The following is a 12,450-nucleotide window of genomic DNA, read 5'->3' as shown; positions in this document are numbered from 1 at the left end:
CACCCCATTAAAATTAATCAAAAAAAAAAGACTGGTCATGGAAAACAATTTATAATTTAATGTTAAAAACTACGGAGAAGATACAGTGTGTCCGTAAAGTCATGGTGCACTTTTGACCAGTCACAGGAAAGCAACAAAAGATGATAGAAATGTGAAATCTGCACCAAATAAAAGGAAAACTCTCCCAGTTTTATACCTATTCAGTGAAGTTCGATGTGGGCTCACACACAGATTGTTTAGGGCTCCTTAGGTAGCTATGCTGTATAGCCTCTACAGACTCGTCACTAACTGATGGCCTACCAGAACGGGGTTTCTCCACCAAAATGCAGTTTCCTTCAACTGCTTATCCCACTGAGTAATGTTATTCCTATGTGGTGAATCTTTGTTATAAACGTGCGGTTATTCACATTGCACTTTGGTCATGGATTTGAATTTAGCAAGCCACAGAACTATCCTCTCTACCGTCCATATCTCGACTGGCATGGCCATGGTCTGCTCCGCTGTATACGCGGTGTTAAGTCATCATTTGTGCATGCGCTCATGCTGCCACATCATCCTACAGAAACTCAGAGGGTTTTCCTTTTATTTGGTGCAGATTTCACACTTCTATTGTCTTTTGTTGCTTTCCTGTGACCGGTCAAAATTGCACCTTGACTTTACAGACACACTGTATATAGGGTGGGGCAAAAGTAGGTTTACAGTTGTTCATATGAAAATAATACAATAATTATTAAGTAGTAAAACAAGAATAAACTTTGTGTTTTGTATACTCACCACTGAAAACCTACTTTTGCTAGACCCTTATTTTGAGAATTCTTTTATCAGGTGTCTTTTGAGAATATTTTTTCCCAGTCTGTGGCTTGTCTTTTTACTCTCTTGATAGTGTCTTTTACAGAGCAGTAACTTTTTTATTTTAATGAAGTCCAGCTTATCAATTGTTATTTTTATGGATCATGCCTTTGGTGTTGTAATTAAAAAGTCATTGCCAAGACCAATGCTGTCTAGATTTTTCTTCTTTGTTATCTTATAAGTTTTTATAGTTCTGAATTTTACATCTTATTTTATGATTCATTTTTAGTTAGTTTGTGTGAAGAGTGTAAGGTCTGTGTTTAGATTGAATTTCCACATGAGGATGTCAGTTATTCCAGCACCACTTGTCAAAAGAGACTTCTTCTATTATATTGTCTTTGTGCCTTTATCTAAGGCAAGCTAACTATATTTATGTGGGTTTATTTCAGGGTTCTCTATTCTGTTCTATTGATTTACTGCCTATTCTTTCACCAATACCATACTGTCTGATTACTGTAGTTTTACTTTAAGTCTTAAAGACAAGTAGCATTAATTCTCCCACTTTGTTCTTTTTCTTTAATATTATGTTAGCTATTCTGGATATTTTGCTTCTGTTTATGAGTTTTAGAACCTGTTTGTTTATATTCACAAAATAACTTGCTGGGATTTTGATTAGAATTGAATTAAATCTATAGTTCAATGTGAAAGAACTTGTCTCTTGACAATATTAAGTCTTCCTATTCATGAGCATGGATTATCTCTCCATTTATTCAGTTACTTGATTTATTTTATTAGAGTTTTATCATTTTACTCATGTAAACCTTGGGCATATTTAGTTAGATTTATGTATTAATAATTTATTTTTGAGAGTCTAATGTAAGTCACATTATGTCCCAGTAGAACCCAAACTCTACGTCAATCAGGCATCCCTGATTCGACTTCCCCGTGCAGTAGGACACTCCTGCTTATCAGCAGGGCTGGCAGCCTCTTCGAGACTACTCTTGAGGTGGCTATGAGGATGCTACTATTAAGTGCCACTGGAGGAAAATCACAACAGACACACAAATTAGTTGCAATAATCACACAGGCAATTTATTACTCACAAATCCTTTTGGCATGCCTGGGTACAGCTTAAGGGGGCCCCGTTGGCGTGCTCCTCTCGGCTGTCTTTGGTCAGAACTCAGAGCGGCGTGGAGACAGTCTACATCAACGTTGGAGTCTGGGCAACTACTGCAGCAGGGGCTCCTCTCAGCTTTAGTACCTTTCCTGGCCAAAGTCTTCTAACAGGTGTCAATCTACAGGATTATCACCTCAAACTACCTTTTTGGTAGTTTCTCACAGGGAATCCCCTCTATGTCAATCTACTGGAATGTTTACATTAAACCACTTTTTAAGATGTTCTTATTTACATTAATTTACAAAGGTAATGTAAATAACACCAAGTCACTTCTTATCTATATATAACTTCACACATATACTAACTGGGCTCTGCTTGTAAATCAGAGTCTGTTTATTACATTACAGAGTTATGGCACTAAGCCACTATATTAATTTCTATCCAAATGGCATAACTTTATTTAATTTTAATAATTATTTTTAATATCTTTTCAATTATTTTTATGTATCTTTCATATTTTTATATTTCTATATATTTAATTACTATAACCTTATATTACTATAACACATTGCATTTTAAATTTCATAGTTCCCTTGTTTGTTGCTAGTACATGGTGAAGCAAATGATTTTTGTGTATTAACTTTGAGTGAAATATTTGTCAATTTTATTTCCTGTATAAACAATCATGTCATGTACAGAGTGTTATTTATCTCTTTCCAATATGTACACATTTATTTTATTTTCTTACTGTATTACCTAAAACCTCCAGTACAGTGCTGGAAAGGAATGGTTAGACGGTACATCCTTGCCTCATCCCTTATCTTAGAGTAAAAGTTTCAAATTTCTCAACACTGGTGTTCTCCTTCTGGGAAACACATATGCTCCTTTCCCCTCCCCCCATTTCTCCTCTTCTTTCCTCCAGGTGCAGTTTCCTAGCCTCTCTCTTTCTCTTAAGGTCTAAGGGACTCCACCATACCTGCAGCCAGGGGAGCAGAAGGTAACAGCAGCTCATCCTGGGCTCAGTCCCTTCCAAAAACAAACAAACAAAAAGTGTCTCACCATTAAATATGATATAATGTTAGTTGTACGTTTTTAGTGAATATTCTTTGCCAAGTTAAGGATATTCCTTATATTCCTAGTTTACTGAGAGTTTTTGTCATAAATTGGATTTGTCAAATGTTTTTTCTGCATCTATTGATAGGATCCTGCAATTTTTCTTCCTTAGTTTATTGATGTGATAAACTGCATTAATTGATTTTGAATGTTGAACCAATCTTGCAGACCTAAGATAAATTCCACTTGGTCATGTGCATAATTATTTGTATACATTTCTGGATTCAGTGTGCTAATACTCTGAGGATTTTTGCATCTATGTTCATGATAGATATTGGTCTGTAGTTTTATTTTTACGTGACATCTTTTCATGGTTTTGGTATAACAATAATTGCTGGCCTCATAGACTAAGTTAGAAAATATTTTCTCTACTTGTATTTTTTGAAAAAGATTATAGAGACTTAGTATAATTTCTTCCTTAAATATTGGTAGTGCCCTGGCCGGTTGGCTCAGCGGTAGAGCGTCGGCCTAGCGTGCGGAGGACCCGGGTTCGATTCCCGGCCAGGGCACACAGGAGAAGCGCCCATTTGCTTCTCCACCCCTCCGCCGCACTTTCCTCTCTGTCTCTCTCTTCCCCTCCCGCAGCCAAGGCTCCATTGGAGCAAAGATGGCCCGGGCGCTGGGGATGGCTCTGTGGCCTCTGCCCCAGGCGCTAGAGTGGCTCTGGTCGCAATATGGCGACGCCCAGGATGGGCAGAGCATCGCCCCCTGGTGGGCAGAGCGTCGCCCCATGGTGGGCGTGCCGGGTGGATCCCGGTCGGGCGCATGCGGGAGTCTGTCTGACTGTCTCTCCCCGTTTCCAGCTTCAGAAAAATGAAAAAAAAAAAAAAAAAAAAAAAAAAAAAAAAAAAATATTGGTAGTATTTTCTAATGAACCCATGTGGGTCTGATTCTCTCTGTATTGGAAGATTATTATTATTAATTCAATTTTCTTAGTAGATATAATTTTATTCACATTGTCTAGTTCTTCTTTTATTAGTTTGATCAGATTGTGTCTTTCAAGAAATTTTTCAATTTTATTTAGATTATCTTAATTTGCTGGCATAGAGTAGTTTATGGTATTCCTCAATTATTACTGGAAAACAAAATTTTTGTTGCATCCACAAAAACACTTGTTCTTACCTAATTCAAGTGTGCTGATTTCAAATCTGACATTAGTTTTTCTCTATAAGCTACAGTTCTTTTGAAATTCAAGATTTTAGGTTTTTATCTTACTGTAAAATTTTCAACATTTAATTTAACATAATGAAGTAGAATGTCTTCTTGGGTATCTTCTCTGAAAATATAATAATTTATATAATGCAGTAAATACACGAATACACTAAAAGATATGATTGCATCAGAATATGTCTACAATTTCAAAATAGAACATATTAAAACACTTATTTTAATCATAATATTTGCGTAAAACTTATTTAAATTCTATTCAGGCAAAAATTTGCATTTGTAGCTCTTGTGTTTGTGTACTTGTTAAGGACAATCTCATTTGATGCTCCAGCAGTAGTCTGCTCATCACTAACAGCTCCAAGATTTTTGGGAAACTTATCAAGGTGACTATTCAGGAAGTGAATTTTAACATTCATGTTACATCCAATGTCGCAGAAAGCCAACAGCATCTTTTGAACCAGAAGTTCATAGTTTTCTGTTTTTTTGTTGCCAAGGGAGTTCTTTGTAACTGCCACAAAAGACTGCCATGCTGCTTTCTCCTCCTTAGCCATCTTCCTGGCAAATTCCTTGTCACCTAACAGGGTTCAAATCTGAGGTCCATCGAATATACCTGCTTTAATTTTCTCAAAAGACAAGGCAGGAAAAGCAGAAATAATATGTTGAAAACATTCACTTTATCTATTCAAAGCCTGAACAAACTGCTTCATTAAGCCAACTTTAATGTGAAGTGGGGGGAAATGATCCTGTCTCTATTAACTACAGTTTCAGTCACAATATTTTGCATCCCTACTTTCAGAGCTTCACATTTCGGCCACTTTTTCTGTGTCCAGTGTTTCTCCTAAGCTAGGCTGTCCCACAAACACAGAAAGCAAGTATACTTCATGAAAAACCTCTCTGTTGTCCTAGCAGGAAATTTACCATTTTAAGATCCACACAAATGATCCAGTTATGCTCCTCATACTTCAGAAAATTGAGGACAATTTTTATGTCATTCTTACTAAGTCATTCAATTCGGGCTGGCTAAACTGCTGAAGGGTTAATGACTGCTTGGCATCAGAAGAAGTCCCTTCATATTTTACAACCATTTTCTCATGCATCTTATCAAAATATGCTTGATCACCATGTTCACTTTCTTCATCTTTAGAAGAAGTAAAACCATTGAAAACTGGAACCAGCAGTGTCTCAGAGTGTGGGATAGATTGTATTGCTGAAGGAATATTAGGATGTGCAATCATATGCTGTTTTTTCTTGCCGATGCCCTTTGTATGGATCAGACAGAAATAACAGTCACTGCTGTGGTCCTTAGGTTCACGCCAAACCATGAGAATACCAAAAGGCATTCCTTTGCATTTTCCTTTTGTCCAGTCACAAAGCATTTTCTCACAATTAGGGCACACAATATGAGGAGCCCAATTCTTGTCTTGATTGCCAAGGGGAACTTGAAAATAGGCAATATATGCACGTGTCACAAATGATGAAATATTGCACCTTTGACGTTGAAGTGTGTAACAGCCACATATATAACAGAAGGTGTCAGGACTATTCTTACATTTATGCCTACTCAAAGAAGCCATGATTCAATCTTAAAACAAAATAGGAGGGTGTTTTTTTATCAGATAATAATTTTTTACATTTAAAAACAACTACGATTATGTAAAAGTGATGCTTGTAAAACATTAATTGCCTTGTGGTTATGTTTAATTCAAGAGTCATTGCCCTTTAACTCCAATTTAAAAACCAATGCATGCCATTAACTCTAACAAAAAGAAATTAAAATTGCATAAAAACTAAAGCATGCTTCAAAAAATGGATTTCAGATTTGAAATCAGCAATGCAGAAATATATAGAAAAGTTCTAAAATCTCATGCAACAGAAAATGAAAAAAAAATTGTTCCCCAGTGTTATCTTTAATGTCTATGGGATTTGTATGATGTACTCTATTTAATTTCTAATATTGTAATTTGTGTCCTCTTTCTTTTCTTAGTTATTCTGCTTAGAGGTTTATAAATTTTATTGATATTTTCTAAGAACCAGCTTTTCATTTTGTTTATTTTATCTAATGTTTTTCTGTTTTGAATATTATACATATTTACTCTAATGTTCATTATTTTTTTCTTTTGCCTACTTTGGATTTGCTCTTCTTTTTCTAGTTTCCTAAAGTAGAGCCTTACAATTGATATTATATCTTTCTTTGGGGGGGTATTACTTATTTATTTATTTATTGTATTTTTCTGAACTGAGAAGCAGGGAGGCAGACAGTTCCCTCATGTGCCCAACTGTGATCCACCCAGCAAGCCCACTAAGGGGCTATGCTCTGCCCATCTGGGTAATTGCAACTGGAGCCATTCTAGCACCTGAGGCAGACACCCATGGAGCCATCCTCTGCTCTCAGGCCAACTTTGCTCCAATGGAGCCTTGACTGCAGGAAGGGAAGAGAGAGATAGAGAAAAAGGAGAGGGGAAAGGGTGGAGAAGCAAATGGGTGTTTCTCCTGTGTGTCCTGGCCAAGAATCAAATCCAGGACTTCCATACACTGGCTAACACTCCACCACCAAGCCAACCAGCCAGGACCTTTTTTCTTTTTTAATGTATATATTCAGTGCTATAAATATTCCTGTAAACACGCTTTTACTGCATCCCACAAAACTTGAAAAGGTACTTTTTTTCATTTAGTTCAAAATATTTTTAAATTTCTCTTGAGATTTTTTTATTTGACCATGTGTTATTTAAATGTGTTTTATTTCATTTGTAAGTACTGTAGAATTTTTTCTCTCATTTGGTTAATAATTCATGTGAGCTTGTAAAGAATATGGATTCTGTTGCTATTGGATGAAGTAAGTAGTCTATACCCATTATATCCAGATAATGTTGTTTAATGCAACTATGCTTTTGCAGTTGTTCTGCCTTCAGGATCTGTCTGATTCTGATAAAGGAGATTAAAGTATCTAACTAAATAGTGGATTTTTATTATTTCTCCTTGTACTTCTATTAGTTTTTGCCTGATAAATTTTGATATTCTGTTTAGAGGTACATATATGTTGAAGAATGTTCTGTCATTTTGGAAATTGACCCCTTATTATTATGTAATGTCTCTCTTTATCTGTGATAATTTTCCTTGCTTTAAACAAAAGTTGCCTTTTATTTATAAAATAGCAGGATACCAAACAGCCTATTTATTAAATTTTATGAGATTTCATATTTCTCAGAAAGAAAATTTATGGTTACAGCATCTGAAAAAAAAACAACGTTTTGAAGACAAATTAAAATACAGATTATAAAGATTGACTAGAATATGACAAAATCACAAAACCCAGACAGTGTGAGCATTCATGACCCATTCTTTTCCTCATCATATAAAATTGGACACAACACTTCTGTTTTCTGGATCTAAGTTGACTTTTGGGATGCTTCCATGACATCTGATATAAACTATGAAAAATTTGAGCAACCTAAGCATCAGACTTTGAGACTCTTAAATGTTTGTTGCTAATCACCCATTTGACTTAGTAAAAAACAAGTAATACTTTACTATGAAATATATAGTTTTACTAATAATTCAGTCATATTTTATTTCTACAATACATATTTTAAGTCTAACCAAAAATTGCTCAATGACATAATTTTGTTTAAAAGTAGGGTGATATGTCAATGCAGGTTCATTGATTATAAGAAATGTGCACTTCATGTTGGATATTTATTGCATGGGAGGTTGTGCTTGTGTAAGAGTATGGAGTATCTGATAACTCTCTACTTTCTCACTTAGTTTTACTGTGAACCTAAAACTGTTCTAACAGATAAAGAAAGGAAGAAAGAAAGGAAGGAAGGAAGAAAGAGAGAGAGAGAGAGAAAGAAAGAATGAAAGAAAAAAACTGCTATTGCAGACAGTTGACTTGCCATTTACATGATGTATAAAAGATAGAAAATATCTTCTACAAGTAACCTAAGATGTGAGTGATGTAATACTTGTCATTTTCCTACAGATGGAGAACACCATTCCAGGAATCTTATGCACAAGTTGCTGTTGGCTGTGACTGTTTTCAGAAGTAGACTTTCAAGATTAAAATTTAGAATCAGATTTAGGGTGAGCCTCATCATTTCTCTGATTCTCTGATTAAAAATAGAGTTAAAATTAACAGAAAGTTCAAAACACTAGGGGGAGGGAAAGCAAAAGGAAATGAACCATTTTTGTTGGAAAGGAATGGCATCAGGAAAGGTAGCCATGCTCTTTCAAAACAATAAAAGGAGGCCCTAATACAATATATTTTTATCCTATTGAAAGCAATCTTGTCTCTCCAGCCTCCTTCAATTATATTTTTAAATAAAAAACATATCATTGACATGTGTTATCAGACTGGGTGAAGAAATCTTTGCAAAAGCACAGATACAGAAGTTCATAATTTTAGAAAGATCACAGCTACCTTCCTGATAGTTGTTTTTATGCTTTATTTTCTTTCCCACACTGCAAAAGAGTTCCCTGATGCCTTACCCTGCTCTACAGATTTCTTTTGTTGGCTGTTGCTCAACCCTCAACTTGTAGCATCAGCAAAATTTGAATGAACTTCTTTGCTGTCTTATTCTAATCCTACTTTAGAGGCACTTTTGATTTATTAACAAAATAAGTAGTTAGCTAACTAAAGATGGGTATTGAGGCTTATTGGGTCTGTCCTTGAAATCACAGGAAACTGGAGATGTTACCCAAACATGTAATTTTCAGTGCTTCATACATAAATTTGGTCAATCTTTTTATTGTTTCTCAACTCTATGTAGTTATTCCAAACTTTTTTTAATCTCATAATTTCTTGAAATAACCAATGCAATATGGTATTCATCTAATATATACAATGGCTTTCAGTCATTCTTGCAGATTCCAAATCTCTCTAGAAGTTTTTAAATTGTTTTTAGTTCAGCATTCCTCTATCTCAGACATGAAAATAACATACTGCTAACTCCAACAAGCTGCTTAAAATTTTAACAGAGCAACCTCTACAAAACATCTTCATTTCACAGACTCTCTACTGTCCTCATTTTTATTCCCAAGTTTCTTATTCTTGTTTGTGAATTGACAACCTCTACTATAACCACACATTTGGATTTGTTTTTGTTAATTTTTATGTTGTATTTACTTAATTTGTGAATTGTTACCATTTTCTATGCTTTAGTATCATTTTAGTTTCTGGGTTATTTTTCAGGTAGTTAAAAAATATTCTTCTATATTTACCATCAGGTTATCCAGTTCCTATAATGATAAAAATATATCCACTATATTTTTATCTTGAAAGAGAGATGACTTAGGGAGACAATAAAATTGTTCATATAGTGGTTATCCTGGCATACTCAAGAGGGCTTAGACCCTATTCTACTTAGCCTCAAAGACACAAATTGAATTGATGAGGGAAAATAGATACAGCATAGAGGTAGGTTTGGTCTAAAGAACAGACATTCTAATAATTAGGTCTGTTCAACAGTGGGCTAAGAACAGGAAGTTGATCCTAGGCACTGTGTGAGCTCCTAGGCACTGGAGGTATAATAACTAAGACCAAAGAGGGGTATTGATACAATGGGATATAAGATCCCTTACCAATTCTGATATTCCATAGTTCTCTAACTCATCAAGAGAATTATATACAGAATATGTATGCATATACTATTTGTAAAAGTCATGGGGAAAATTCAGAAATCCTTAAAACTAAGACTTATTTGCTGTTTTCCCAGTCCTGACTCTGTCCTGACTTGCTGTATGATGACTTGGAGTGAGGGATTTAACACTTTAGTGCTTCTTATTCATTCATAAATGAAAGGTTGGCCCCTGCACAGTTCCTGGAAGAGTGAGACCTGAATTCTAGTCTTGGCTTTGCCACAAGTATACTGTGGGCCAGTCATCTCACATACATAGGAATTATTTTTTGCACAGCTGAAATGATTGGATCAGGAAACCTCTGAAGTCCTTCCTGATTTGATGGTCTGGGTAAGAACACATCTCAGGGTTTTTTATTTAAAAGCCACAAGTAAATATGAGGACACTTGGACTTAGAAAGTACACAACTATTGTTATTTAGACAATCATTCTCCTATAGTAATAATAAGAAAAGATATAACTGCTTTTCTTCTATGGCCTCAGGAAGTAGTTTACGCATCAGTAGGCAAGCAGAAAAAAACCAGGTATTTCCAGATTACCAACATCTTTTTAGAGGTAACTATCAATTTTCTCCAACTAGCAAATACATTTAAATATTCACTCACTCAGCAAGTATTTACTGAGCACCCAGAAAGTTCAAACACTGGGATGCCAAGTACTGGGGACAAAGTGACATAGATACAAGGAAACAGACATTCTTTACTGGAGAAGTCCACTGGCGGGTGGAAAAACAAATGTAATAGACAATAGTAATAAGCTAGTGTAGTGCAGCATAGACTAAGATTCAGATTAAATAGGGGTCAAGTGTTTGGAAAACATACATGACTTGGTATGGGCATTCAAAAAAAAAAAAAAAGCTGAGTGATGAGCTTTCCTCATCCCAGTTGCTAGGTATAAGCTCAGCACATAGTCATCAAGGCTTAAAATTCAATGGCAGTACAGTAATACGTTCCTTCGTGTGGTTCAGAAAGTGCACAGTTCACCTTCACAACTTATTGTAGAAACAGATCACTGCATCACTGCTCAATTAAGCTAATCCACTTTGAACATGATAAGGCATGAAGAGGTTGACACCCAGAGACTTTCCTTAGCTCTGTTCAAATACAGCCCAGAACCCCACAGCCTGCCACATCATGTGCTGTTTGAACAAGAGATACTTCTGCCCATGATTAATAGAGGCTTTAGAGTTTAGTTTGGAGAATCAGATAAACAGATATCAGTTTTCTGTCCTGTCTTCTCTTCCATTACATTACCCCAGCCCGTAAATGGTCACTGGTCTTTTTGGGTGGGTTAAAGAGTTTTAGACAAACTTTGAAAGGTTCCCTTATTTGAAGATTTCAGCTTGGGACTGATGTTTTCTATCCCTGGAGGACACTTGGACAATGAATTGCCTCATTGTTCTCAGAGGAGAGCGATTCAGTGAGAAATGTGGGTGTCTGACTGAAAGACTACAGTGCTTCAGAGCCTGCCTGCTGCTGGCCCCCAGAAACAGGGCTGGTTTGACATCTAATTCAACAGAACTGTTAAAGATGCAAAAACAAAGCAGCCATTTCACATGTGCAAAAGGTCATTTGTAGAAAGCCCCCATGGAATTCAGATGATTTTAGATTCGATCATTTTTTCTAATTTTGATGCCAGTATTCTAAGCCATTAGTCTAAAATAAGTTAAGCATTTGACAACTATTTAAAAGCAATCCTCTACTTCCTTTATCGTGTATAGTCAAGGCAGTTCTGACTCTCCATGTTGAAGGACACGATTATTCATTCTATCTGTACCAACTTTGTTTCAGATATTATTATAAGTGTCCACACTCTCGGTGAAAAGTCGACCCTAATTACAAACTCCAGGCAGGCTCAGTTTCTACTTGGGAAGCTTACTCTACTTAACATTGCAACCACTTGCTGAAATGACAATGAAACAGAAGACCCAGGCAGGACATCAACAGAGGAGCAGGACTTACTAGACATCTTGGTTGGACTGAAGCTGCAGCTGCTGCCAGCTCTCAGGCAGGCTGGCAAATGTCCCTGGCACCAAGTGGGGGCACCACACGGACAGTGGGGGTAGAGCAGTGCCCTCACAGGCCCTCAGATTTTTTAAGCAGTGAAGCCAAACAGAAAGACAAATTTAAGCATTTGTCCAGAGATTTCTCTGGCTCTACTCAGAGACATGGCCTCTCCAATCCAGCCCCCTTCAGCACTCTGAGCTGCAAGCCTTACTGCATGGATTGTAAACTTGATCTCTTTTCTAGGAGCATGGATTCCTTTATGCAGGGATTTCAAACAGTGGGATTAAATGTAAATACTAGGGAAAGTTTTTTTGAATAAACTAGTATTCCAGCCCACTGGGGATTACCAGTGTTGCATGGAAGAAACCTACTCAAGACACAAATTTATGTCAAGAGGAAGATGCGGAGGCTTGTCAAGGGAGGCAAAGAAGACCTCCTGAATTTCCTTCTCCCTTAGCTTTTATTGATCAGAAGCAGAACAAAGGTAACAGGATTACAGGGGAGAGAGATCAGGTGATAAAGGGAAAGAATGACTAATGGCCATTTTTTGACATGGAGAAAGGGATAAATTGTTCAATACATTCGTTTTCTTTTGCTAATTAATAAGCACAAAGGAAGGGGCAA

This window comes from Saccopteryx leptura, chromosome 2, assembly GCF_036850995.1.
Source record: "Saccopteryx leptura isolate mSacLep1 chromosome 2, mSacLep1_pri_phased_curated, whole genome shotgun sequence".
Classification (NCBI taxonomy): Eukaryota; Metazoa; Chordata; class Mammalia; order Chiroptera; family Emballonuridae; genus Saccopteryx; species Saccopteryx leptura.
This window is presented reverse-complemented; position numbering follows the sequence as displayed.